This window comes from Pelodiscus sinensis, chromosome 7 (genome assembly GCF_049634645.1).
Source record: "Pelodiscus sinensis isolate JC-2024 chromosome 7, ASM4963464v1, whole genome shotgun sequence".
NCBI classification, from domain to species: domain Eukaryota; kingdom Metazoa; phylum Chordata; order Testudines; family Trionychidae; genus Pelodiscus; species Pelodiscus sinensis.
The window spans coordinates 37073829-37100088 of NC_134717.1; the positions used below are offsets into that span (position 1 = coordinate 37073829).

Consider the following 26260-nt stretch of genomic DNA (forward strand, 5'->3'; position numbering starts at 1 on the left):
GCAGACCATGCCTACTAATTCTCCAGATAGTATAGAACAAGGAACTTTAAGAAGTCTTATTTATTTATTTAATTTAAAATATGTTTACCCCACCTCTCTTTTTAAAACATTCAAGGAGGCTTACAAAATTTTTAAAAACACAATACAAAAATACATAAAAAATTAAAATACGAGACCCCAGAGGGACCTACTAAAAATGTCTTGAGAGGAGGAACACCCACACAGAGACTTAAACACCAATAAAAGCACAAGTAAAAAGGGTGGCCTGAGCCTGATGCCGAAACAATGCTAACGTTGGCACCGTGCAAATATCCCAAGGAAAAGAATTCAACAGCCTGGGAGCAAAAGCTGAGAAGGCCCTGTTCTGAGTAGATGATAATCTTATTTCCATAAATGGGGAAACACTGAGCAGAGCCTCCCCAGCTGACCTCAATCCCCGGGCAGGTTCATATGGGAGAAGACAGTCCTTCAGATACCCCGGACACAATCTGTTTAGGGCTTTATAGGTCGTAAATAAGACCTTAAATTGTGCCTGGAAACATACTGGAAACCAGTGCAGCTGCCGGACCACTGGCATAATGTGCTCCGCATAACAAATATTAGTTAAAACTCAAGCAGCCGCATTCTGGACCAGTTGAAGTTTCTGAAGGCTCTTTAGAGGCAGCCCCACATAAAGCACATCACAGTAATCCAGTCAGGATGTAATAAAAGCATGGATCACTGTGGCAAAGTCATGCTTGTTCAGGAGGGGTTGCAGCTGGATCAGACGAAGCTGCCCAAAAGTACTCCTAGCCACCAAAGAAATCTGGTTCTCAAATGTTAAAAAAGGGTCCCAAGCTGCGTACCTGTTCTTTTAGGGGGAGAGTAACCCTGTCTAGAACAGGTGCCATGCCACATTCCTGAACAGATGGCTTCCTGATCCACCGGACCTCAGTCTTATCTGGATTCAACTTCAGCTTGTTTGACTGTATCCAGTCCATCACTACCTCCAGACACAGGTTTAGATCAGTCACCATCACATCTCAGTCTGATGTCACAGGGAAATAGAGTTGGATGTCATCTGCATATTGATGGCACCATCTTCCAAAACTCCTTATCACCTCTCCCAGTGGCTTCATGTGGATGTTAAAGAGCATAGGGGACAAGATGGAACCTTGCCATCTTGTAACACAATTGCCATGGGGTCTAATAGCAGTCCTTTAGCTCCGCTTTCTGAAAGCATCCTGACAGGTAAAACCGGAACCACAGCAAAACAATGCCTCTGATACTCAGCTCTGCCAGGTGCTCCAGAAGGATACCATGGTCGTTGGTATAAAAAAACTGCTGAGAGTTTCAAGAGAATCAAGAGGGATGCACTCCCCCTATCCATCTCCTGGCATAGATCAGCTACCAGGGTGACCAAGGCAGTTTCAGTTCCAAAACCTGGCCTAAAGCTAGACTGAAATGGATCTAAATAATCTGTTTCTCCCAAGAAAGCTTGGAGTTGCAGTGCCACCACCCGCTCGAGTTCCTTGCCCGTGAAGGGAATATTAGCAACTGGGCGATAGTTATTCAAATCATGTGGGTCCAGCAAAGGCTTGTTAAGTAGCGGTTTTATCACTGCCTCTTTCAAGGCAGTTGCAACCATACCAGAGCTAAAAGACGCATTAATAATCCCCTGGACCCAACCAGTCATCCCTTCCGGGCTAGATTTAGTAAGCCATGAAGGACAGGGGTTGAGTGAGCACATGGTACTCCTCCAAGCACCTTGTCCACATTCTCTGTCTGCAATAGCTGAAACTGTTCCAAAGAAAAATGACTGGGTGGGTGCACCCAACACATTTTGTACCCCACTTACTTAGCAGCCAGAGTCCAAATCAGACCAGATGTGAGCAATCTTATCTGCAAAGTGCTTCACAGCGGGGAGCTCCCCCATTTCATCATGAGTGCCAGACTGTAACAAACCACTCAAACATTTCTGCTGGACAGCATTGTGCAGATGCGATGCAGGTAGAGAGGTAGCTTTTCTTTGCTGTCAGCACTGCCACAGAGTAAGCTCGTAATTCAGTTCTAGTTCTCCTCCAGCGGCTTTCTAGCTATCGCACAGACTGTTTTGCTGCCATCAACTCCCCAGAAAACCAGGGAACAAACTTGGCTCAACTAAACCAAATATGGCACTTAGGAGCAATCATGTCAACTGCCCGGGCTATCTCGATGTTCCATATATCGACTAGGGCATTGACAGGACCATTTGCCATAATGGCTAAACAATTCTTCAGAGACCTCAGGAAGCCCTCCGGATACATCAGCCTCCGAGGGTGGATCATCTTAATTGGTCCCCCGCTTCTGTGGATGGGAGGGTCAGCAGATAGTCTAAACTTGACCAAGTAGTGATCAGTCCATGACAAAGGGAGTGTAACCACATCCCTTATCCCAAGAACTCTATCACCCTTAATCCAAAAAACCAGATTGAGAGTATGCCTATAACATGCCTGGGGGCTGTTATTTCTTGGGATAGTCCTAGGGTCACCATGGTATCCATAAAATCTTAGGCCGGACCAGACAGGACAGCTTCAGTGTGAATATTAAAGTCCCCCAAGACCAGAAGCCTCAGGGTCCTCAATTCCAAGTTCAAGACCACCTCAGCCAGCTCAAGCAAAGCAACTGCTGTACAGCGGGGTGGACAGTATACAAGTAGAACACCCAACCTATCCTGGTCACCCAAAATCAGATACAAACACTCTAACACTTTGTTGGATTAAGGCCCTGGCCAGTGAGATGCTATCCTGACAGACAATCACCACCCCACCTCCCCGACTATCGAATCTTATTACAATTGTAGAACATTTTTCTGGTACAGTAATAATAATATTTAAAGATTTGTGGTGGATTTTTCGAACTTTTGAAAATCAGGCCTTGGATGTCTCATGTTGGACACCTAGTAATTGAAGCACTCAGTATTACTTAAGATTTATGAAAATATTATCCTAATTTTACAGTGATCTAGTGAAAAAGCTGCATTTAATATGGGAAAGCACTTGTTTTGGCTCTCTGTGATTTCAAGTAAGACACAGCTGTATTATTTGTAACCTCACCTATTTATCAAGGAAAGCAGGCATTGGTTGTGGTCAGCTATAGAGTTATAGTTCAGCAATGGTTACTATGGAAACCAAATAAGTGACCTACATTTTACCAAAGATGTTGATAAAGTTTCTGTATAGTGGGATTCCCCCACCTTATGGACATACACATTTTTAAATTAACTTTTATTGTTATTTTTAACCTTAAAAATAATGTGTATGACTTAGTGAAAGATGAGACAAATCTCTTTTTTGGCAATTGTTTTCCTCATATGCTAGTTAATTTGGTGCACAGATAAGGTGATTGGTGTGCTTGCTTGAAAAAGTATCCCGTTATAGCATGTGAGACATTACTAATAGTGTATTTAAAAATTCTAAAGGTTTCTTAATCAGTTGACATTTTGTTGTATTGTTTTGTCAGTAATGAATTATGAATTTCATTCTTTTAAGAAAAAACTAAGGAAGTATCTACAGACTGAAAACATGGCTTCAATGGCCAGAAATTTCCTAGAAGAAACAGGAGTTCTTTGAGATCACAAGGTCAGTAGTTTTAGTAGTAATTATTCATGTCCATATTTACAAGCATTTATATAGCCCTAATTTAGCATAACTGTCTAAAACAATGAAAACAATTGATACAGTTCTGTCTGAAAAGTCCATGGAAGGTGTTTGTATGATTAACACCAAACTGGTTACAAACATCATTTTTCTCTCCAAATGCAATTTCAAGTTTGGTGCTGTTTACAGCTCACAGTAGAAGCTGTTACAAGGTCTACATTTGCAAGAGCTTTTATTAGAACTGGATAAATATTGGAGATAAAGAAGCCCATGAATCTTCACTCAGCTTTGCAAATGAATGCAATTTTGCATATCTGCACTGTTTTGTGTTAACTTTTTGCAGACATTTAAGCAATTTAGTTTTGCTGGCACATAGCTAATAGAAAATGAATTTTGAAGTTGCATGAAGAAATGTTTTCAGAATTTGTATTATAAAGTAACATATGTAGACATTTATACTGATACTCATTCATGCTCATCCAGTCAAAGACTTGAAACAATACTATGTGACTTCTCTGACCAAACCAATTAACTAACACATCTGAAATATTGAATACTCACAGAGAATTATTTTGAAATCAGTTCACATAGTGAAAGTATAATCTGTCATCATCATGATGCACTGTGGGATTTTTGCCTCAGTAGTATTACAGATATTTGATTTATTATCGAGGAAGAAAAAAAATTCCTATCCTTTAAGTGGTTGGGACTGAGGAATTTCTGAATTACATTGGAGAACACTTGGAAGAGGGATTTATTTTTTTGCAGGGAGATACTTTGTTCAGTTTTGTGGAGTGTAATCATAGCTAAGCTAATGTATCAGGACAAACTGAAGAAAAACAAGAATTTCATCTCCTAAATTTGGAATTTGGGCAGACTTTAGTGTTTTTGTCTTACTGATTGTTCTTTAAAGTAGTTTTAGAGCCATTGCATCTAGAACAGTCTCTTTAGAGGCCTCTATCTTTCAGGCATCTCTCCTTGCTGTTTCTTTTTCCTCATCAGGGGTAACCTCTCTTCACAATGTATGGAACTCCCCATGCCAGAACAATTTCCACTTCCCTTCTCCCTGTAGATAGATCAGCCTTCCTCAGAAATGTCAACAGCCTTCACTGTCTTAATGGCTTGTTAATCAAAGAGTAAGTGTAATCTCAGGTATGCTTTGATGTATCAGGCAATTCCATTACTCGACTTTTGGAGTGGCTCCCTCAGTTTGAAGGAGGCAGACCTGGATTTCTTTCAGTTTCACAAGGAAGGACTCATGATTGAAAATGTTGCTTATTTGAAAGATGCCAAATATAGTTTTGATTAAACAGGTGTTATCTTTACTCCACATAAGAGGGAGTAATTGCTAGCTGATTATAATTCTACTTCTGACTTCCTTGGCCACAAACTCGTGTTTCAGACTTCGGCTAAAATTTAAAAAAAATAAATAGTTTGAAAGGATTCAAGCTTTCACAAGAATTCAATAGATAAAATCAGTGGTGGGGAGGACAATATGCACATTGATATCCCAGATTCTTCATCTCTGCTTACAAAAATCTGATGTCTTATTTGCCATTTGTGCAGCTTCACCTGATATAGTGGAAGCTGTAGTAGAGACAAGGTTGAGTTGTTTTTTAACTATCATGTCATATAACCTTGCTCTGTTGTGGGCTACAGCAAAATACTTGCAACTATGCAGTACAGGCTAGCTGAACTGGCCACATAGCCTTTACCACAAAAGCTGATAGGATCATGGCCACCAGGTTTGTATAATTTTTGGTGGTGCCCAGACCAGGTTCAAGTCCTGCTCCCCCCCTCCCCCGCCACACCTGCCTTGAAAGCGGATATATATATATATATATATATATATATATATATATATATAAACTAATGTAAAATGGTCTGAAAACAGTAAGCATTTTCCCTTTATTGCACAATGTGTAGAGTTTGGGGTGATGAGGGGATGAGGGTTCCGGGCTGCAGAAGGGGGCTTAAGACTAGGGCAGATGTTTGGGTGTGAGGAGATGAGGGTTCTGGCTGAGACATTTGGGGTGTGGATGGAGTTCGGTGCTAGGGAAGAAGGTTAGAGTGAGTGCTGCCAGATGAGGCCAGGGATGAGGTGTTCAGAGTACAGGAGGGAGCTTAGGCCTAAGGCAGAGGGTTGGGGTGCTGAAAAGTTAGGACTCTGACTGGGGTTGTGGACTCTGGGGTGGGATGAAAAGTTTGGGGTGCAGTCAGCTGCTTTGGGGCTGGGGCCAGAGACGGACTCCCTCCCCCCCCCCCCCCCCCCCCACCACAGCCCTCTCCTAGTCCTCTTCTCACCGATAGCAGTTAGCTCTGGGCTTGCCAGTAGGGAAAATGAAATCACCCCACATTGCCCAGGGCAGGTCCAGGGTGGTTTACAAGGGCCCAGAGGCCCCGGCTGCTGCTGGTGGTAGCTCCGAGGAAAAGCATCTCTTGATACAAAGAATCTTTTTATATGCCTTATGCAGCTTCTGGGGCAACTGAAGCAGCAGAGTAGCAAATACTGACAGTTGGTGAAGCTGGGGCTCTGTGCTCTGAATTTTGATGCCTCTGGATAGGATGACTGTTTGCTCACTTTAGACAGGACCTAATTTTATATAGGAACAGAAGCTTCTTAGGATGTGACTAGATTTGAGTACTGTGAACATAATTGTATAAGTCAACCCTAGGGCATTATAGATTAGATACAGGCCAGAGCTGGTCTGTCTTTCAATATGTATTGAAAGGTGTAGCTATATATCTGAAAAAGCATCTCTTTTAATCCACTTCTAATTATTTTTCAATTTGGAGAGTGAATGGATGTTTCAAAGCAAGAGATTTTTCATTAACAAAAACAGAAAGTTTAGAGCTATGATTTTAAAATCTCATTTGATAGTGTAATCTGTCAGAGAAGATAGATATCTGACTTCTACAGAGAAGATTTAAAGAAATATGTGTATGTCCTGACAGAAGAAAGTAACCATTGCAAAGAACTGTAGTAGTTTTAAGTGTTTATACATATGGCTTGCATTCTTCTCTACTGACTTTAACTTCATGCCAGTGACCTATCTTCACACTTCTATTAACAGAGGTTATATTGAACATATAAAACACAAGTTTAAAACGGTCAGTTGAAAACAGTGGATCTTTAATTTATACAATTAATATTGACCATAAAAATGCAAGATTTAATAGATTCCTGATCCTGCAAAAATTTATACACCCAATTTTAAGATCCTGAATAGTGCTATGGAATAGCATGTGTATATTTCCCAAATCAAGGGTATAAGCTGTACAGATACCCTTTAATTTACTAGAAATTTGGAAGCAATATTGGCAAGGGTTTAAAACATGAGACTGGGCAACAGGAGCCCTAGAGTGTTCTGAAACTGACTCTGAGAATTTCCACAGTTCAACAAGACATGTAAGCATGTGAGTAAATTGAAAAACATGAGCAGTCTCATTGATTTTTTTTTTAAAGAGGAGTCCTGTGTCACCTTAAACACTAAGGATATGTCTACACTACCACCCTAGTTCGAACTAGGGTGGCTAATGTAGGCATTCGAACTTGCAAATGAAGCCCGGGATTTAAATAGCCCGGGCTTCATTTGCATGTTCCCGGGCACTGCCATTTTTAAATGCCCCATAGTTCGAACTAATTTAAAGCTCCTAATTCGAACTACCGTTATTCCTCCTGCAAGGAGGTTTAACAGTAGTTCGAATTAGAAGCTTTAATTTGAACTACCTAGTCCGCACCGCGTGTAGCCGCGGGCAGGTAGTTCGAACTACGGGACATTTAAAAATGGCAGCGCCTGGGAACATGCAAATGAAGCCTGGGATATTTAAATATCCCAGGCTTCATTTGCAAGTTCAAATGCCTACATTAGCCACCCTAGTTTGAACTAGGGTGGCAGCGTAGACATACCCTAACAGATTTATTTGAGTTTAAGCTTTTGTGGGTAAAAACCAGTTTGTCAGATGCATATGATTGAGGTGCCCAGTGGGATTTTCAAAAGATCCTGATCATTTAATTCCTGTTGAAATGAATTGGAATGAGGTTCCTAATGACTTCTGAAAATCCTACTTAGCACGTATCTGCATAATTAGATGCCTAAATACTGTTAAAATCTGGCCTTCCATGACTTGGTTACTCCATCTGTAAAATGGGAATAAAGATAAATACCCACCATCACATTCCTTTGATGTAAAATGCTGTAATTTAGTGGTTCAGTCCAGTGTTTAAGCAAACCCAGACACATTCCTGTTAGTTTTAATCCATCAAGTGTACCCAATAGCTGTTTTGTTTCTTTATTTAGGCTTCCCTACATAGCAGTCTAATGAGGTCAGACAGGTCAAAACACAAGCAGAAAGGTCAGAATGGCTTATGCATGCATCCTTTTCTGTAGGCTAATAGTCAGCATGCTAGGGATGGGGGAAATTATGCTGTTTGCATTGTGCAGCAAAATAATGACATGACCAATTTGACAAGTAAGTAGCCTTCATTACCCGTTCGCACAGAATGTACTACTATGACTACCACAATTAGCAGAGATTATCTTCGAGAGGGAAAATAAGTGGTTTTTAACTAATTCATACAAATAAAATGTTTTGCTTTTTAATTTATGTGCTCCAGGGAATGTGTTTTTACTTATCTTGGCAGGACATCACCAGGATATTCCAAGAAATGATATGTTTTTATCCCACTCTCTCCTGTTACTTAGACATAAATAAAATTGAAGACTGTCATTAAGCTTCAATGTTCAAGCTTCATACTGAAACTCAGATTTTTTTTTTTTAACAACAGTGCAAAATAATTCATGACTTCTCTACTCGTCTCTATTTTTGGTTAGTGTGCCTTATCGAGTAAGGGTGATTTTTAGGGATCTTCTGTATAGCCCTTTCATCTCAGGATCTCAAAGCAGTTTATACATTTTAATTAGCTAAGCATAATAGCACAACTGTGAGAGAAGACGGTAACAACGGGTGGTGGTATTTGCCATTTTACAGTTGGCAGAGCCAGGGGTCAGAGAAATTAGTAACTTCCCAAAGGTCAGATAAGTTAGTCATTAAAGTCAGGAACAGAACTGGTTCCTAATTTCACTAGATAAGCTTCCTCCCTCTTATACTCAGAAGTAATATTTTGAATTGTAGTCACTGTTAAAGTGTTAATGACATCTGTGTAGCAAAAATAACTATTGTGCTGATATTCACAATGAAGGCTTGGCCCATATTTTGCAGTTTAAAACTTCATGTGTGCAAGAAAACTTAGCACAGTTCTCAACCACCATTCCCAATCCCATTCTCTTTCAAAACATAATGCTATAGAATGACCGTGTAATTCTCTTTTGACACATGATATGACAAAGTGGGGATTGTATTCACTCTGTCCTTTCTGTTATGTTGCATGTGATTTCTACAGTCCTTGTAGTAACTCTCTGCGCATGCCTCAGTTTCCCTAGGCACTGCACCAATAGCTTGATGGTGGTGGGAATTTGGGTATGAGTATCTCCATAATGGCTTTCTGTAACCTGACCCTGGGAGGGGGAATGTGACCAGATGATACTTTTTGCCCGGGAAGCTGGACAAAGCTGGTGGTGGGGATGGTTGAAGGGGGAAACATGGGTGTGTGAGTGAGTCTGGCTGGCTTGGAGTGCAGGGAAGGGGTTTGGGGCCCTTGGTTCTGGGCCCCCTTTCTCCAAAATGGCTCATATTGGCTGTCTCTGGTTTGTGTGCTGACAAGTCTGTTCCATGCTGTATCCCTGTGGACTAATAAACCTTTTGTTCTACCTGCTGACTGAGAATCACATCTGAGTGCAGATAGGGGTGCAGGACCCGCTGACTCCCCACACATGCCTACAAGAAAGAGTCAGACATTATAAAACATAGATATACTTGCTCTCTTCAAACTTTACTCTGACATGATCCAAAGACTCAATACTTTGACCCCACTGTCTTAATTTGTGTTTGTTAAAATCAAAACTCAATACTAAATTACAAATAAAAAGAATTTGTCCCCACCTTTAGTCATTTAACATAAAGGTTGCTGTTATAGCCCTCAGCTAATATACATTTACATAGCTCCATTTAATTTGATTTAGACTTGCTTAGTATTTAGATAATTAATTTAATAATTGGGTTCAAATTAATTTGTCAGCTCTTTGTGGTTTAAATACTTCCTTTTTACATTCACAGTGAGATTTGATCTCACATTTCATGTTTTCTGGTATGCTATGAAGTGCACAGACTGAAAATGTGTTAATATTGCCTTAACACTGCACAGTGATAAAATGTTCACATGTTGGTTAATCTGCCAGATTTAACTAAAACCTGGAATTCTTGTGAAAACTATTATGAATATAAAGCAGGTTAAGGACAGTGGCTAGAACTTTCCTGCACTGTTTTCAAAATTGTTTGCATGTGCAACCTCTCCTCCATGCACTCTTCAGTCTTGACTAACAGCTTTCTAACTTCTGGAAGCTCAGATCGCTAATGGGAAGAATCTTAATTCTGATTCTTTAATAGAGCTTATAACAACTTCTGTATTCAAATTGTAGGTACATGTTTTACCTTTGATTGGTAATGGTAAAGATAAAATGTACAAATATAAAAAGATTGATTTGATAGACCAATCGGTTTATAAAAGGTTTAAATTCAATTCAGTACTTAAACTTCTATACAAATCACACAGATTACTTAGGAACAGTTCCTTCAAACTGTTCTGTGTAAAGTCAAAGGGGTTCTGTGTGAATGCAGGAATCCATCTGCACAGAGCAGTTTGCAGGATAAGAGCCAAAATACTCTTAGGCTACATCTAGACTGCACTGCTTTTCCGGGATACGAGAGGCATCCTGGAAAAACAATGCTGCATCCAAGGAATGCACCTGCTTTTACAGAAAAATTTTCAAAAAAGCAGACGCGCTCTTTCACCATCCCTGTAGACCTCGTTTTACGAGGAATAAGGGATGTGTTGAAAGATCTCTTTTTTCAAAAATTAGGTGCTGTGTAGATGCACCAAATTTCAGAAAAACTTCTTTCAACCATTAAGCGGAAAAAGATACACAATTTGCATACTACAAATTGCATTTCTTTTTCTGACTTACCCTTCCATCTAGACGTAGCTTTAATGCCACAAATTATTAATAAATTATGATATTTCTAACCTTGAGAGCTCAAAACTTATGAGAGAGATCAAAATATGTGAAACTCATTTTTAAATAATAGGATTATTTAAAAAAATAACATTTCTTAAGAGAGAACATACGTTCATCTTTTGGTTGAGAGAAATGCACACAAATGAGGGGAGGGGAGCCTCTCTCTTGTTTCCTGACTGATTGGGATGTACTTCTCATGTGTTTCCCTTGGACTTGGTTTTTCTGGACATCCTGTCTTTCTTTCCATTATAGTAGCATCTCATGTGACAGGAAGAGGTGTGAGGAGGGCAGTTGGTTCTCCAAAATGCTTCTTTCTTAGAAGGAACTTTTTATAAAGATGCTCTTGGAATATTTTTACCCTGACAAAGTTGGAAGTCCATTGTGCCAGACACTATACAAACCATAAGAAGTGATGGGGAGAGTGTGGTTTCTGATTGGGGGAGGTTGGAATTGTGTCCCAAACAAACAGATATCCAAGATGCCAGCAGCTGTTAGTGTGGACATAGGCAGCCTAGAGAAGTGCCTCAAAATATTATTCCCTACTTTTCCAAATAAATATTATATTTATAAGCCTTCAGTAGGAAAGTGAAGTATATATATTCAGTATACATTATGTATGATTTTAGAATTATGTATTTTGCTCACAATTCCCACCGTAATTCACTATTTCACCTGCATAATATAGGATTGCATTTGTCTGTCTAATGTGGACCTAAAATATATTTAATACTGTAGAATGGCAAGAACTTTGTCATGCAAGCACCTAAGGGGAACTGTATGCATAATTCATTTGTCTCCTTGTCACTTCATGTGTTAACTGACCGTCTGGTCTGCCCTATTTTAAATCAATGGCAAAGCTCTTATTTAGTTCACTGGGACAGGATCAAATCTAATCAACAGAGGGGAGAGGAGCAACTTCCTGGCAAACCCATACCATTAAGTTTTTCACTTGGATTTAGTATTTTGTAGTTCTTGCTACCATTCCCTCTTGACATGAATTCACTAAACAATAATGATTATGCTTACAAGGGAAGACAGGATTAAACAAAGTAAAAGAATGGTAAGATGGGAGAATATACTATTCTATGAAGCCACAGACAATGAGCAGGAGTATAGTAATCTGAAGTGAACTTTGGCACTGTCTTCAACAAGGATTTACTTTCAAAATTTGTGTGCACATATGCAGAGGTACTGGGCAACCGAGAAGAGAATATAAAATATTTAGATTTTCTGAGGGGATTTTTATTTTCTGTATTTTGTTATTATTGATGGCAACCTTGTAAGACATAAAGAGGATGAAAAGTTGCATCAGAGGGGCTTTTATAATTTCTTTTGCATCATGGCTACTTAGTATAGTCTTCACCATATTCATCAATAGATGGTGTTTTGATAGGTTTGATTCTGTATTCATTTACACCACTTTAACTCCATCTAATTCAGTGTAGTCTGCCTGGATTTACACCAAGGTAGAGGTCAGAACTGGTTCCTTTGTCTCCAGTTTGTAATCTTTTGGCACCGAGCTACTGACATCACAAACAATGCATTAGATTTTCAGTAAGTTTTGTAGACATGCTATCATGGCAGCATTATCCAAAAATGTCAAAGGTATCCACCTTAAAGATGATAAAGAAGGAAGTTCTTAAGTGAAGCTCTACAGGGATAGGACAGTGAGCTTGAGAAGCCCCAACAGTGAAGATGTGAATTAAGCAACTTAGGGATGCAGTTCTGAGTTGTGTGTCTGTCAAGAAATGCATATTCAATTTAAAATATACTCCTGCACCACCAGTTGCACTATTCCTTAGGTAGTGTCTAATGTATTTTCTGAAAGGCTCAACTATCTTAGAGAATGGATATCTTGATTTTAGCTGGCGATTTTGATGTAATTTGGACAGGAAATTGTGAATAAAGATTTCTTGATAGTTGTACAAGTAATGTGATCGTGGCCCTGCCTTTATGCCTAATCTGGTTTAATAATGTACTTTTTTCATATTAAAAGTACTTCCGGTTAACAATACTTCATTAGTGCATCGTGCATAGTACTCTCATTAATATCCTCAACCTGCCATTCCCTTTATAAACATTCCTGTGCTATTGATAAATCTGCCTTATAAGGCTAATGCATTTTACATAAAGAGAAAAACGAATTTGCTGAATGAATGAATGAGGGCAATATGAATTGATTATATGTTTTTATATAGAATAGATGTTTGTTAATAGCAAGAGATCAGTGCTCTTTTAGCTTTGTTGCTCTTACGCAACTGTTGCTCTTATTGGGAGCGTCTCCGATGTAAAACAGCTACAGTACACAATAACAATCTATAATCATAATAATGTGATGTATGTTTATTATTATTGCTATAATATGACATAGTATAGCTACAATATAGTGTTACGTTAGCATAGGTACTGTACATTTAAGATGTGCTTTCTTCTGCATCTGTAGCTTACTATCATATTGTATAAAGAAAGTGATATTAATTGAATTAATGTTATAAAAGTATCAAGTTTAATATTGTTTTAAGAACAATCAGACATGAATTGTTCAATCATGACAAAAAGCACAACTCTTTGCTCTTTCTTGTAAACCTTTTTTATACTTGTGCTTAAGTATAGTACTACGTACATACTCTAAGTTGCCCCGGATAAGCATGTATGGTAGGCAAATAAATAATAATATTGTAATAACATAAAAGTGTGTATTACTCCACATCAGGGTGTATTCTATTTATACAGTGACTATCAATTTGTAAATTAACTAAGAATGGATATACTCACTCATATTGAGTGAAAGAACTATGCTAATTGGCTCTGCTTCTTCTCGGTCACAATTTTGTTGTGAAAATAAGATAGTGTCCCAAAGAGATCTGCATATAGATAACTGGCTTCTCTGGAGAAGGGTAGGTCCCAAGTTGAAGGTCTGAAGGATGAATGAGGAACAGCAGGAGGAAGACAGTAGGCCCTGAAACAAAAGAGACTGAGAGTTGCAAAGGAGAAAAGCCCTATGGAACTGTAGCTGAGGTTGGGTGGAAGGGATGCCATTTCAAATTTGGGGGGTGGGAGTGGCAATCTGTTTATGCCTTGATGGGGGGAAGGGAGAGTGAGAGCATGGGAGTTACTTTGTTACTAACTCTGGAGTGAGACAGAGATCCTGTTAGGACTCCTGGTCTCGCTCTCAGCTCTGGAAGGGGAATGGGGTCTAGTGGCTTACAGCAAGGGCGCACATACATTTCAGCTCTATATACAAATGCCAGAATGGCCATACTCAGTCAGATTAAAGGTCTTTCTAGCCCTGTATCCTGTCTTCCAACAGTGGCCAATGCCAGGTGCTTCAGAAGGAATAAATAGAACAGACAATCATCATGATCCATCCTGTTGCCCATTCCCAGCTTTGGAAAACCGAAGTGAGGCACACTTTTTCTGCCCATTCTGGCTAGTAGCCATTGATGAACCTATCCTACTTCAACTTATTTTGTTCTTATTGGAACCCTGCTAAAATTTGGGCCTTTCCATCATCTCTTGGCAAAGAGTTCCACAAGTTTACCACCTGCATTACTCTGCACTTATCATCATCTATATTGCTTTGTACTTATCACACTGAATTCCACCTGCCCTTGTGTTGTCCAGTCACCCAGTTTTGTGATATCCCTTTGGAACTCTTTGCAATCATCTTTGGATTAGTCATTGTTGACCCCTTTTTCAAGAACGTTTTTATGAGAAGTTTAAGGGCATTGGTTCAAATGGAGATCCCTGCAGCACAACACTCATTCCTATATCTCTCCCCCCACACACACACCCTCCATCCTTTAAGTGGAGTATTTGGCAATGTTTTTATGATGTCTAGAGATTCTTCAATTACCTAAATAACCAGCCCTTTGTTATTCTTAATCACCCTGCCACTCCCTCTTTTTAGAACAAACTCCCTGCCCCAAAGGCAAAGTTGCAGCCAGACCAAACTGTTGCTTTTAAGAACTACCTCTAGAGTCAGGTCATGCAACTTCAAGCAGACCTCAACCAGGAAATCCAGGGGTTCAAGCTCGGGAGGGGGCCTAGTGCCTCCCAGCCCCCAATAAATGGCACCCCTGTTGGGTGGAAGAACTGTTTTGTGTTTGGGTTTTTGAATAAGATATCTGTTTGGAGCATAAACCAGTAGATGGAGAAAAAGGCTATGTGTGTGACATGGGCTGTGTGACATGGGCTGTGTGGGGGACAGGCTAGAAGCCTTCTATGTTCAGTCACCTGACTCCACCAGATCTATCTTAAAATCTATAATACTTAGATTATTTAAGCTTTTTTTCTATTGCTACATTAAACATAAAGAGCAACCATGCTCCCAATGCAACCTTTTATTAGTTTTTATAATAGGAAAGCGTTCAAGGCATTGTTCGGGCCCTTCCGTCAATTACTTTTTGTTTTTTGGAAAACAAAATGAGAATGCACATGCTTCATTTAAATCATTTCTCTGGAGTGGGGCTGGCGATGAGGGGTTCAGTATGCAGGCTTCCCCAGGAGGAGAGGATTGTCCCAACCCCCTCTTACTGGAGCAGCTTGGGGCCTGGTGAGAAGTGACTCTCCATGGCTGTTGCAGCTCCAGCAGGCACAGCCGGGAGAGGGGGTGCATGTCCCTTGGGTGGGGCAGGCATAGGTTTGTCTGCCATCTGTGCTCCCCAGCCAGAGTGAGGAATACAGAAAATTGCACTTTTCCTTCACTTCCTGATGAAGGGAAATAGCAGGCAACGTTCCCATATGAATCGGCGTGTGTGTGGAGGGGGGTGAGGGGGATTCAGAAAAGCTAGCTAAATAAAGAAAAAAAGTATCTGAAAAATTGAAAAAGAATGTCTTAATGGTTAAAGTAAATAAAATAAATAAATGTAAAATTATATATAAAATATGCACAGTGAGCTGATGTTTTATTTCTATTGCCTCATGAATGTCCGCTGGTACTTTAAGGAACATAGAATTAGACATGGTTCCTGTCCAGAGGAATTATAATTTAATACAAACAAGACAAAACACAGGCAGCAGTTTAAGAGAGAGAGATTATTGGAGAGAAACTTTGTATAAGAAGGATTTATAGCAGAAATGAGTTTTGGCGGGGTGATTTGAAAGAAATGGATAGCATTTGGTGAACAAGATGTGTTCAGCAGCCATGCTGAGGGGACCATGTACATTATTAACTGAAAACTGCCTTTGTAGTTCATCTTTTTAGGTCCTGCAATGTTCATCCCTGCTGTGTAGCTCTGAATGATTCCCCAGCATGCATTATACTGTGATATCTGAGCTGTCATGGAAACTAGCTGGAGCATGGAGCTGGCTTATGAAGTGGATAAGGCATGGGTTAGGCAGTCCCTTTTTTAAATGTATTTGTCTTTTTTCAAAGTCTTTCTTTAAACAAAACAGCATCTTTAAAACAAAACTAACATGATCATTTGTAGACAGATAACATACTCGACTAGAATTCTGGGTGTTTCATGAAGCCAAGTAGGGTTCAAAAGTCATATATGGGTGGCTCTGAAGAGGATGTACCTTTTATTTCCTTCATGCCTACTTTATGTAATTTTTAAACTCGGTCCATTCAGGTGATTGCATAATGACTAGAGAAGGAATAAACTTCCATATTTTTCTCCTGGCCGTACTACAGTCAGAATTCATGTATTCATTTAAGTAATTAATTTCATTATCTGATGCTGCAGCAGTTAGTAACTTCTTTGTCACCTACTCTGTGTCACTCAGTACAGTAGTACACCTGCCACGTAGCTAACTTGCACTATTCTGGCAGTTTAACCACTTGTGTTTTAGGAAGCATGTGAGAGAAAACAGAAAGTTTGTTTACAGAAGAGTATCTGTTCTTTGAGTATGATAGCTCTTCAAGCTCATACAGCTTCACTTGCAGTTTGCTGGATACAGTTCTTATCTCCCTTTACATTTGTCTCAGGGTACATCTACACAGAAACATACATTTGAAATAACTAGCGTTATTTTGAAATAACTTTGTCTGCATCAACACAGCAGGCAGTTATTTTGAAATAATGTCGAAATACTTTCAAGCTGGAGGACTTCTTACTCCAACTCCTGTAACCCTCATTGTATGAGTAAGGGAAGTTGGAGGAAGAGTGCTCTATTTCAAAATAAGTGCTTTGTAGATGCTCTCAATTTCGAAATAAGCTACATAATTGACGTAGCTCAATTTGTGTAGCTTATTTCAAGATAAGCCCTTCAGTGTAGACGCATCTTCAGATATCAGACTGACGGGAGGAGCAGTTTTGTTTTGATTTATGGTACCTGAATTGATTTGAGATAGGAAATAGCCCTTATGTTTTGTTAAGTAAACATAATTAAAATTTGTGTTGTGTTCAGGAATCACAGCATAAACAACAATAACAAAAAATAGTGTGTGATAATGTATAACTTAATTTTAATGTTTAATTCAATTAATATTTTTACATAGCTGTTGTTTTTCTGGGACCTATTGTCAGTCTTTAACTGGTCACTAGGCAAGTGACACTTCCAATAGTCTCTGCAAGTGTCCGTCATGGTAGACAAGAAGCAGGGCTTAGGTGTAATGAATATATTGATTCTTTGTGGAGACCATGTGTATCTCTCTGTCTTTCATGTTGTCTGAACTCAGCTTGGAGAGGTGACTCTTGCTCTGTGGCCACATGACCAGTACAAAAGAGCTACCAGACCCTTTGTGGGAGTAAACTCTGGTGCAAATGATCTTTGCAAAAGTCACAGAGGTAACGCCTTTGGTTCCATGATCCTCCACAAGAGGCCATGGCACTGGACACGTGTCAAGGTAATACAAAGAGCAAGATTAACAGTGGCCAGAGCCTGTGGTCCAGCAGTTCTGTGTCACTGCAATGACCCATAGAGGCTACTACAGCAGAGGCACAAGTTAGAAAGGTGCTAATCTGTGTCAGGCTACACCTGCTTCTGATAGCATGTGAAAAAGGAAGGTGTAAACTGCTTCCCTCTGTCCTAAAGCTAGCACTGGTGTAGGGATGAATATTTCTAATCTGTGTACAAGAGCTCATGGTTCTCAGATTCAGGCCCTACAGATTCTTAAGTAGCCTTCTATACCCTGGCCACCACTGGCCTGCTCATCCAGAATTACTGGTCGTGAGGAGCTAGCAGAAAACTGATCCATTTCTAAGGCACAAACCATGACGATCCTGACATGGGATGAAGGCCAGTCCTATCAATTGGCTTGTCCATATTATTTAAACCAGGAGGCTTAGGAAGTTGTCTGAAAACTGAGAGATGTCCTGACTGGCTGCTGCTCCAGACTGACTCTTGTTTGATCCTTGGGTTCTGATTCTTTCCCTCTAATCCCAGCACAAAGACTCTGACTCTGACCATTAGGTAAGACCAATCCAACCCAACCACTAGGTTTATACTGCCACACCCCGGTCCTGACACTTTGCTGTTTAAATAATATCACATGGCCTCCCTAAAGCCTGTCCTAGATTAGGCAATCATGGAAGGGACTGCTGATTGCATTGTTGTTATAAATATCACAGTATAGAATGTCTCCTCTATTCTTTGCAGTCCAGGTTGGGAAAATCAGTCTGTGACAGATAGGAAAGGAGAAAACATGTGGGAAATGTATTTTCAAAAGTTAGAAACAAAATGAAAAATGCAGTTGAAGGTTCACTTTTAATCTTGGTTTTTGTTGTCTCAATCCATTTATCTGAATAGTCATTAATTTCAAAGTTGTGGTAGTACAGGCTAGACCTCCCTGGTTGGGCAGCTAGAAACCTGAGAGTTCCTGAGCCAGGGATTTTGCCAGACCAAGGCAGACCGACCAGGGGAGGTCAAAGCTCCCCTGTTGGCCACCAGTCCCACTCCTGGGCTCCTCTCTGGGCTGTGGGGCTCCCGAGGCCAGGGCTCCCCATCCTGCAGCTGGCCCCACTGCCACTGGCCCAGACAAAACTCCTGGAGCCTGGGCTCCTCATTCTGCTGTTGGGGCTTCCTGGGGTCAGGCTCCCCAGGTCAGGGCTCTCCAGCCACCACCAGAACTGCTTCCACTGGATTGTTCTCTCTCTTCTAACACCATGCTCTTACAGAGAGTTCAACTATGCAGCTTCTCTGTTTCCCCCATAGAATGGAAATGTGGCATTTCTGTTGCATTTGGGGCTTTCCATGATTACAGCCTCCAGTGCAGGATCCAACCAGTAGAATAAATAAGTACTGAGCTGCAAATTGGTCTTTCTTTAACATTGTGGCTCAGCCCTACCTTAGAGGTTGTTCAGATTGGCAACTGAACCCATGTGACTAAGGGGCAGGGTAACACTGAATGACAGCTTGGGTTGAATATCTAACTAAGATATTAGGTGCGAAAAGCAGAGCCCCACAGCAGCTACACACCAATAAACTGTAGATTGTAATATATGGCCGATTTTGAGAATTCTGGAAGTGACATTGAGTTGTAAGGTGTGTTATGCTTTTGCTATATAATATCTGTTTAGAAGTGTGTGTATTCAATAGATATAGACTAGGATAAATAGTCATTTCCCTCCCATGGTGGAAATAATCCCCACACATTGAAGGTTTCCTGACCAGTCACAAGCCATAAAAATCACATCCATCCCTGTATTGATAGTTTTTGCCACAGCTTCTATGCAGAAGAACAATGTTTGTAGCAGTGTTCCTATGCAGTGTAAATGTTCCAAAGCAAAATGCAGAATCTGGAAACTTTCAGCATTATTGACTGGGCCTTTAAAATTCCATTTGACGTTGCAGCAGAGCTAAGCCAGACTACCTGCATGCCCTGGCTTCATGCAGCTTCTAGGAAGCAGCAGCATGACCCTGCCGCTCTTAGGCACAGGGGTAGCCAGGGAGGCTCTTGCTCGTTGTCCCTGTCCCAAGTGCAAGCTCTACAACAACTCTTTATTAGCTGTGAACCATGACCAATTGGAACTAGAGGGGTGGCTCCTGTGGGTAATGAAGCAATCAGAGCCTCTTTGGCCACCAATGAAACTAGGGGCCATGGGGATATGTTGAGCACTTCTGGGAGCATCTTGAGATAAGTACTGCCCAGAGCCTCCACCCCTTCTTGAACCCCATCTCCAGGTCAGAACCCCCTCCCCATGTCTTCAACTGCTTATCCTCAGCCCTACTCCAGAGCCCACACCCCCACTTGGAGACCTTATCCCATTATGCCCCAACACCCTGCCCCAGCTTGGAACCCTTCACAAACCTCAGAGCCCACATTCTTCTGGTGTACCCCAAACTCCTGCCCTAATCCAGTGAAAATGGGCAAGGGTAGAGAGCAAGTGATGGAGACACAGGATTTGAGTGATTGGAGGGAAGGGGGGTGAAGCCTTGAAGAAGGGGTAGGGTAGGGCCTCAGGAAGGATGAGATGGGGTGGGGAAAGGATGTTTGATTTTCTGTAATCAGAAAACTGGCAACTCTCATTGGAGCTTATCTGCCATGGTGTAACAAGGAATGCCAGGTTTCCAAAGCCAATGAACATTCAGATAGGTCCTGTAGAATCAAGAGGGGGCCTTTCTCCCTTCTAGCCTCCCTCACCCGTTACTACAGGGGTCAGAGTTTTTAGCATCTTTATTGAGAAATCCCATTGTTGAGCACAAAGGGATTTTTTGCAATCTGACAAAAAGGGTTGACTGATGTTATGTATTTTGTGTGGTGTTAAGACAGCTTGCTGCTATTGTTCTTTTGCTGAAGCAACTTTTTCCTGTTAAAATATTTAATTGTTTATGTTTCTTAATTATTTTTGGTCTGGCCTCCTGTTAGTTTTTGTTTTTTTTTTAATTCCGTTTTGTGTAATGTTCCCTAGGAAATGTGACAATAATTTTTCTTTTTGTTTTTTCTTTTGTTCTCTTCCTCCTACAAAATCTTTTTATTTTTCTGTTTTCCTACTGATGCAGCAGCAAAAATGTCTGCCTTTTGTTTATTTCTCTCTACACTACCATCATGACATCAGCAATTGTATTAGCAGAGGGAAAAATAGGCATAGCTGTATCTTAAACCAGCTGTTCGTTAGCAACCTGTGCAGTCTGCCTCCATTTCTACTTATTAATGAATACAGCTATGGTGTTTCCTGCTTTAGAGCTCTTGAAGGATGCTCAGCCGTTTTCTTTAGGTATGGTGGTGTTACTGTATCAAAATGGTGGCTTTTTTTTAATGCAGACAATGGAATTCTGATTTTAAAGAAAATATGATTTGCACTCAATTCATCATCAGATTAATTTATTTTAGTCATTAGTAAATTTGGGTCATATCCCTGCAAATCTTATCTTTCAAACAGCTAATCACACAGTATGTAAATGGCAGTAAAATTTATGTATGTGGATGCTTTTTATTAAACTAGATATACAGATTATTTTGTTTGTGTATTTAAACATGATTCTGCTTGAGTTTTCATTATTACTCACAAATAGAGGCTGCCGCTTGGTTCTATTGCTTTAGGTTTGTGTTTATCACAAGGTGAGCCTGTTCCTGATGCTGTTGAATCAATGGGGGCTTCACCATTGACTTCATTGTCTTTAGCGTCGGAAAGATTAGATCCATGATTGTCAGTGTTCATAGGCGGGCCCAGTATTGTTTCCACGGGATTATATCACAAAACTTCTATTGATTTCAGTAAGAACATTGGGCCTTCAATGAGCAACAAGCTGATAATTATGTATTCTAAAGAGGGAGTTTTGAAAAGGAGAACAAGTAGATATTTTTCATGTGTAGAAATCATCCTGTTTACCATATATATTTTCTAAGTGCAGTAAATAATTCTAGAGTTAATGCACTACTTTTATAGAAAACTTGCACCTCTGCACTGTAGATATCATGATTAATTTTTTATAAGTTAGTAGTTGAGGAATTCTGTTATAAGTACTATGTTAACATTTTAAATTATACAGAGTGAGAATGTCTCTTACTCTTTTTTAAGTAGAAATTAGGTTCTAAAATTAATCCTCTGTAATAATAATGTTAAGAACACTCATTAACCATTTATCTTTTTTCATGTATGTGCTTTCATTATTTTTTAAAATGTAAGTTTCAGCTTGATGTAAAATGCTATAACCAAATGGCCAAAGTAAATAACAAATATGCATACTTTGTTTTTGTTTGTGTATATATATTTATGTTTATGACTAAAATACAATAACTGGGTACCATAAAAAGTAGATTAAATTATAAATTGCCTTCATTATGAAGACTTCAGAGTCAGGACCTGATTTGAAAACTTTACTTAAATCCTTACTCACTTGAATAGTCCTATTTGAAATCATTCAGACTAGTTGCATGGGTAAGGATTGTTGCAGGATCAGGCCTTTGACTGCTGATACATGTTTAAATTACGGTGTCGCTTTTGGAGGAAGATACTTATTCAGTAGCTCTGATCTCCACAAAGGGATAAATATTGTCAGCCTAAGTGTTTAATAAAGTTTTATGCCAAGATAACAGTAAACAGGAATATTATCTCTTTAGAACATTCATATAAATGTATACTACAATATATGAGGCATAACATTGTGTGAGATTATCACCACAAAAATTTATAATTTACTTTTAAAAACTCCAGAATTCCATCTTTAAAAAAAAAAAAAAAAAAAGGTTGAGAGGAGATTTTCATAATTTTTGCTGCCTTAATGAGTTAAAGAAGCTTTATCATTTGTTATTCATTCCTCATGGTAGACCTCAGCTGATAAAAATATCCATAGATAGTGAAATCAGTGGCATGCCTGGTTTTCTCAGACAAAACTCCCATGTGATCACATAGGCAGCCTCAGTGAGACTGAAGCTGCTCAGCAAGCAGTAGGTAATGAGTCTTTGTGCAGAGTGAAGCTCTTGTCGCTGAACAATAAAGCATATGGTACCAGCAATAAAACACAGTGCTGGGAAATTTAAGAAGATTCTGTTGGAAGTAGGAAGACAGTGAATATGTCATATGTTATAAAATGATAATCAATCTATTTTGGTTCCTAATTAATAAAAAGAGTGCATGGATTGGAAAAACAACAATTTGAACAGGTCAGTTATTTTATAGATTATTAAAATGCTTCTGTGTTTTGAGTTTAATCAGTGCTTTGGCTACCTTTTTTTTTAGAAATACATTTTATTGCATTTGGAAAGGTGTAGTTTGCGTGATATACATAATTTTGATATTTAGATAAATAAATTAAGTACTATCATCAGATTTATTGTACACATATTTTACTGTATTTCTACATCAAACTTAATTTATCTGTGAAAACTGTGTAATTAGTAAAAGTACAATTAATACTAAAATGGATCTATTGCCAGTACAGAAATATTATAACATATTTAATAGCAATATCCATTATTCTGCTATTTCTTTAAGCTCAATATTTTTATAGGAAATGTGTTGCATCACCATTTGTTTTATTTAAAAAATTATTAATTTTGGAATATAACAATAAGCGTGGATTTTTATAGTGTTTTTTTCTGGAGTATCTTTAAAATGGTGCTTTTAGAAATATAAATATACATATAAACATGAATGATTCATTATGAAACCGCATTCAAGAAATTCTCACAGTGTTAACAAGGTGGATTATATTTTACTTTCCGTTTTTCAAATAGACATTAATTTCAGTTACTAATTTGTATAGTTGAAATACTTTTTATTTTTAAAAATGATCCCTTAGATCCTAATGGCCTATGATCATCTTAATACACTGTGTAGATACAGAGTTTCTCTACCATATTAGTGGTCTAGAGATTAGCCTTATTAAAACTTCTTCATTTTTAAATGATTTTGCAGTAGCGTTTTTCTCATTACTCCACCACTTTAAAAGGCATAAGATGCATATAGTGACAAATCCTGAAAGAATTTGAATTGCTAATTTCTAGAGAGTATTTCAGCAATAGGAAAGTTGAGCATTTGAATAGGGAGGATGCTGTCTGTAGGTAAAGAAGGAAAAGAAGCAGAAAATAAAACATTGAATCTCTTCCGAAAGCCAGGTGAACATTTCCCCATTTTTTATATAAATTTAACTATTTAAAGTGAAATATATATTTCTAAAATTAACAGTTCAAATGGTTTAAAATTTAATATCCATGCATCCACATTTTTGGTACAGCATTTGATTGAAATTTATACTTGGCCAAGATTAGCAGTCATTTTATCACTGATTATTAATTATACTAATGATCAATAATTGTGAACCATTCTGAACATTGCCTCCTTACATTAATACTGTTGCAATTGTATCTGATGCTAATTCATATGGAGGTATCTGAAACAAGGTGAGTCTGCATTAAACTCATGATTTTCAAAATACCATATTGAAATAGACGCTTTTTGAAATAAAACATCTGGGAACTGTATTTTAAGAAGCAGAGGCCAGTTGCTGAGAATTGCTTGTCTGCCTTCAACATGTATTTAAATGAAGTATTTGACTGTTATGGTCTCCTTGGAAACTAGCTGCTCCGACTAGATTTTGTTTTTTGGTGGATGCTTAATATACTTGAATTAAAACATCTACCTCCTAATAATCACAATAGGAAATATGCTTTTGAGTTATCAGTATGTAAGTGGCAATAGATTTTTCTTTCTGCTCCCCACCCCCACTCCCAGCTCTCCAGTGATTCAGGTATTCCGGCAGAACTGCAGCTCTACAATTTCTTACCCAGCATTCCCTTTTTGTTGCTGGCAGGCCTTCACCAGCCTTATGTAAATGAGACAAGCACAGTAGCTTTAACTGCAAGGGGGGGGGGGGGGGAGGAGTTCAAAGGTCACCAGGCTGGTGGAAGGCTGTAACAGTTGACTGAAAAAAATATACTGGGTACTGCAGCAGTCTGTAGCTGACATAAAATGAAGCAGACTTTTTGTTTTCTGTCTTAAGAAGTTCTTACTGCTTTTCTGCAACAGTTATAGTAAACTGTCTACAGGTATGGGACGAAAGATTATAGGTTCTGCATAATTTGCTTTGATTCATACATGAAGTTTAATTGGTTTGCATTTGTTGCTTTGGTTTTGGAGTTCTTATTCTTCTTCTGTGATGCTTCAGGTGAAATACTCATACTTTGTTGCCTTAAATATATGCTGCTTTTCTCCTAATTTCTCCTAACAAAGTTTAAATGTTTTAAATGTAATAAACTCTAATTTGATTTAATGGTATTTAATCATCTCTGAAATATTTCTCTACCTTCTTAACCTATGGGAGGAAGAAAGGGAAAACCATTCTTAATTGGATGGATGTGCAGTTTTTAAATTGTAAGATAAATCAAAGTCATTGTGTGATTCTTGTTTAGCCGGATTTTCAATGCCTTTTTTTGTTTTTTAAGTTTGGAAATCATTTTTCTATTTCTTGGTGTTTCTTTGAAAAATGTAGAAATCCCCATCATCGTTACTGATAAAAATTTAAGTGCAAATGCTGTGTAGTCATCAAAGAAATCATGGGGTTTTGGTGTTGGTTTTTTTGTTTTGTTTTTTTGTTTTGTTTTAGTTTAATATAAAATGAGATTTTTTTTAATTTAAAAATTTCTTTCAACAAACCTTGATTTTGGAAAGAGTTCTCTGTATGCTATGTATAGTGCTTTTAATTATATAATGTAGAGAGAAATTTCTTTTTATTTATTGTTATACTGTCTGTTTTATTAGTGAAAACCTTACCTTTGAACAAACATTAGTGGTTTCCTGGCAGCAATTTATTTATTCTCTGGGCACAGATCCTGTTTTCATTATAATATATTAAACTTATAATGACTTTTTAATTAGTCTTTGAGCTCAGATATGTTTGCTTTGATTAAAAACAGGTGAACTCTCACAGTTAATTTTGTGTAGTATCCTAATAGAATATGTAGGGACAAATCCTGATGTCCTGACTTAGCTTATTGGGATTTGTACAGTCTTTCTTGTCTTGTAAACTGTAAGTAGTCCTTATTCAGCCATACAGATAGTACTTATTCAGTGTCCTAACCTAAGGTGGCTGTATGAGTAAGCACTGCAAGATCAGGATCTACTTGCCTGAGTAAAGTGAGAGGAATCCTGCCTGAAGTGTAAATTTTTACAAAATATCTTACTTTTAAAGGGAAAAATTAACTGAATATGTACCAGATCTATATCACTATGTGCTATACATCAGTTAAAATCCAATCCTGAAAGTATTCTCACTGGGATCTGAAAAGATGATCTAGGAAGGTAGGTGCCCAAGTCCCATTAAATTTCAGTGTAAGTTGGGCAGCTGACTCCCTGAGGTACCTTTGAAAACCCCAGCATCTACATCTGAAGCTCCTATCAAAGCCAATTTGGAACCCATGCAGGATCAGGTCCTGAAATTTCTTTCTCTTTTGTACTACATATTATGTTTTGAATAATCTTTGGCAGTAGTGCATATATTTTAATGAACAGAACTGAGAAATATGCTCTAAAGAACTCCCAATATATTGTGTATATTCAACCATCACTTTATGTGAAGCATACTGCTGATGAATAAATTATGTTGTTACTTGCCCTGTTTAAAGGGCAAATGTTACTGTGTAAGTGTGAAAGAATCTGTAGCACAAGAAGTAACAGAAAA

General features: G+C 38.7%; 1 protein-coding gene across 3 annotated transcripts in view; it reads left to right on the top strand.

The window, feature by feature from the left end:
- The first annotated feature begins 22509 nt into the window (after positions 1–22509).
- Positions 22510–26260, top strand: part of CSRNP3 (cysteine and serine rich nuclear protein 3) — a 75698-nt gene continuing 71947 nt past the window's right edge. For 2 of the 3 annotated variants that reach the window (XM_075933521.1, XM_006124796.4), the window contains exon 1: positions 24483–24629. The gene's annotated coding sequence lies outside the window, so the exon portion shown is untranslated. Of the gene's footprint in view, positions 22746–24482; positions 24630–26260 lie in introns of those variants that run through there. The other variant, XM_006124795.4, reaches the window with a different exon arrangement.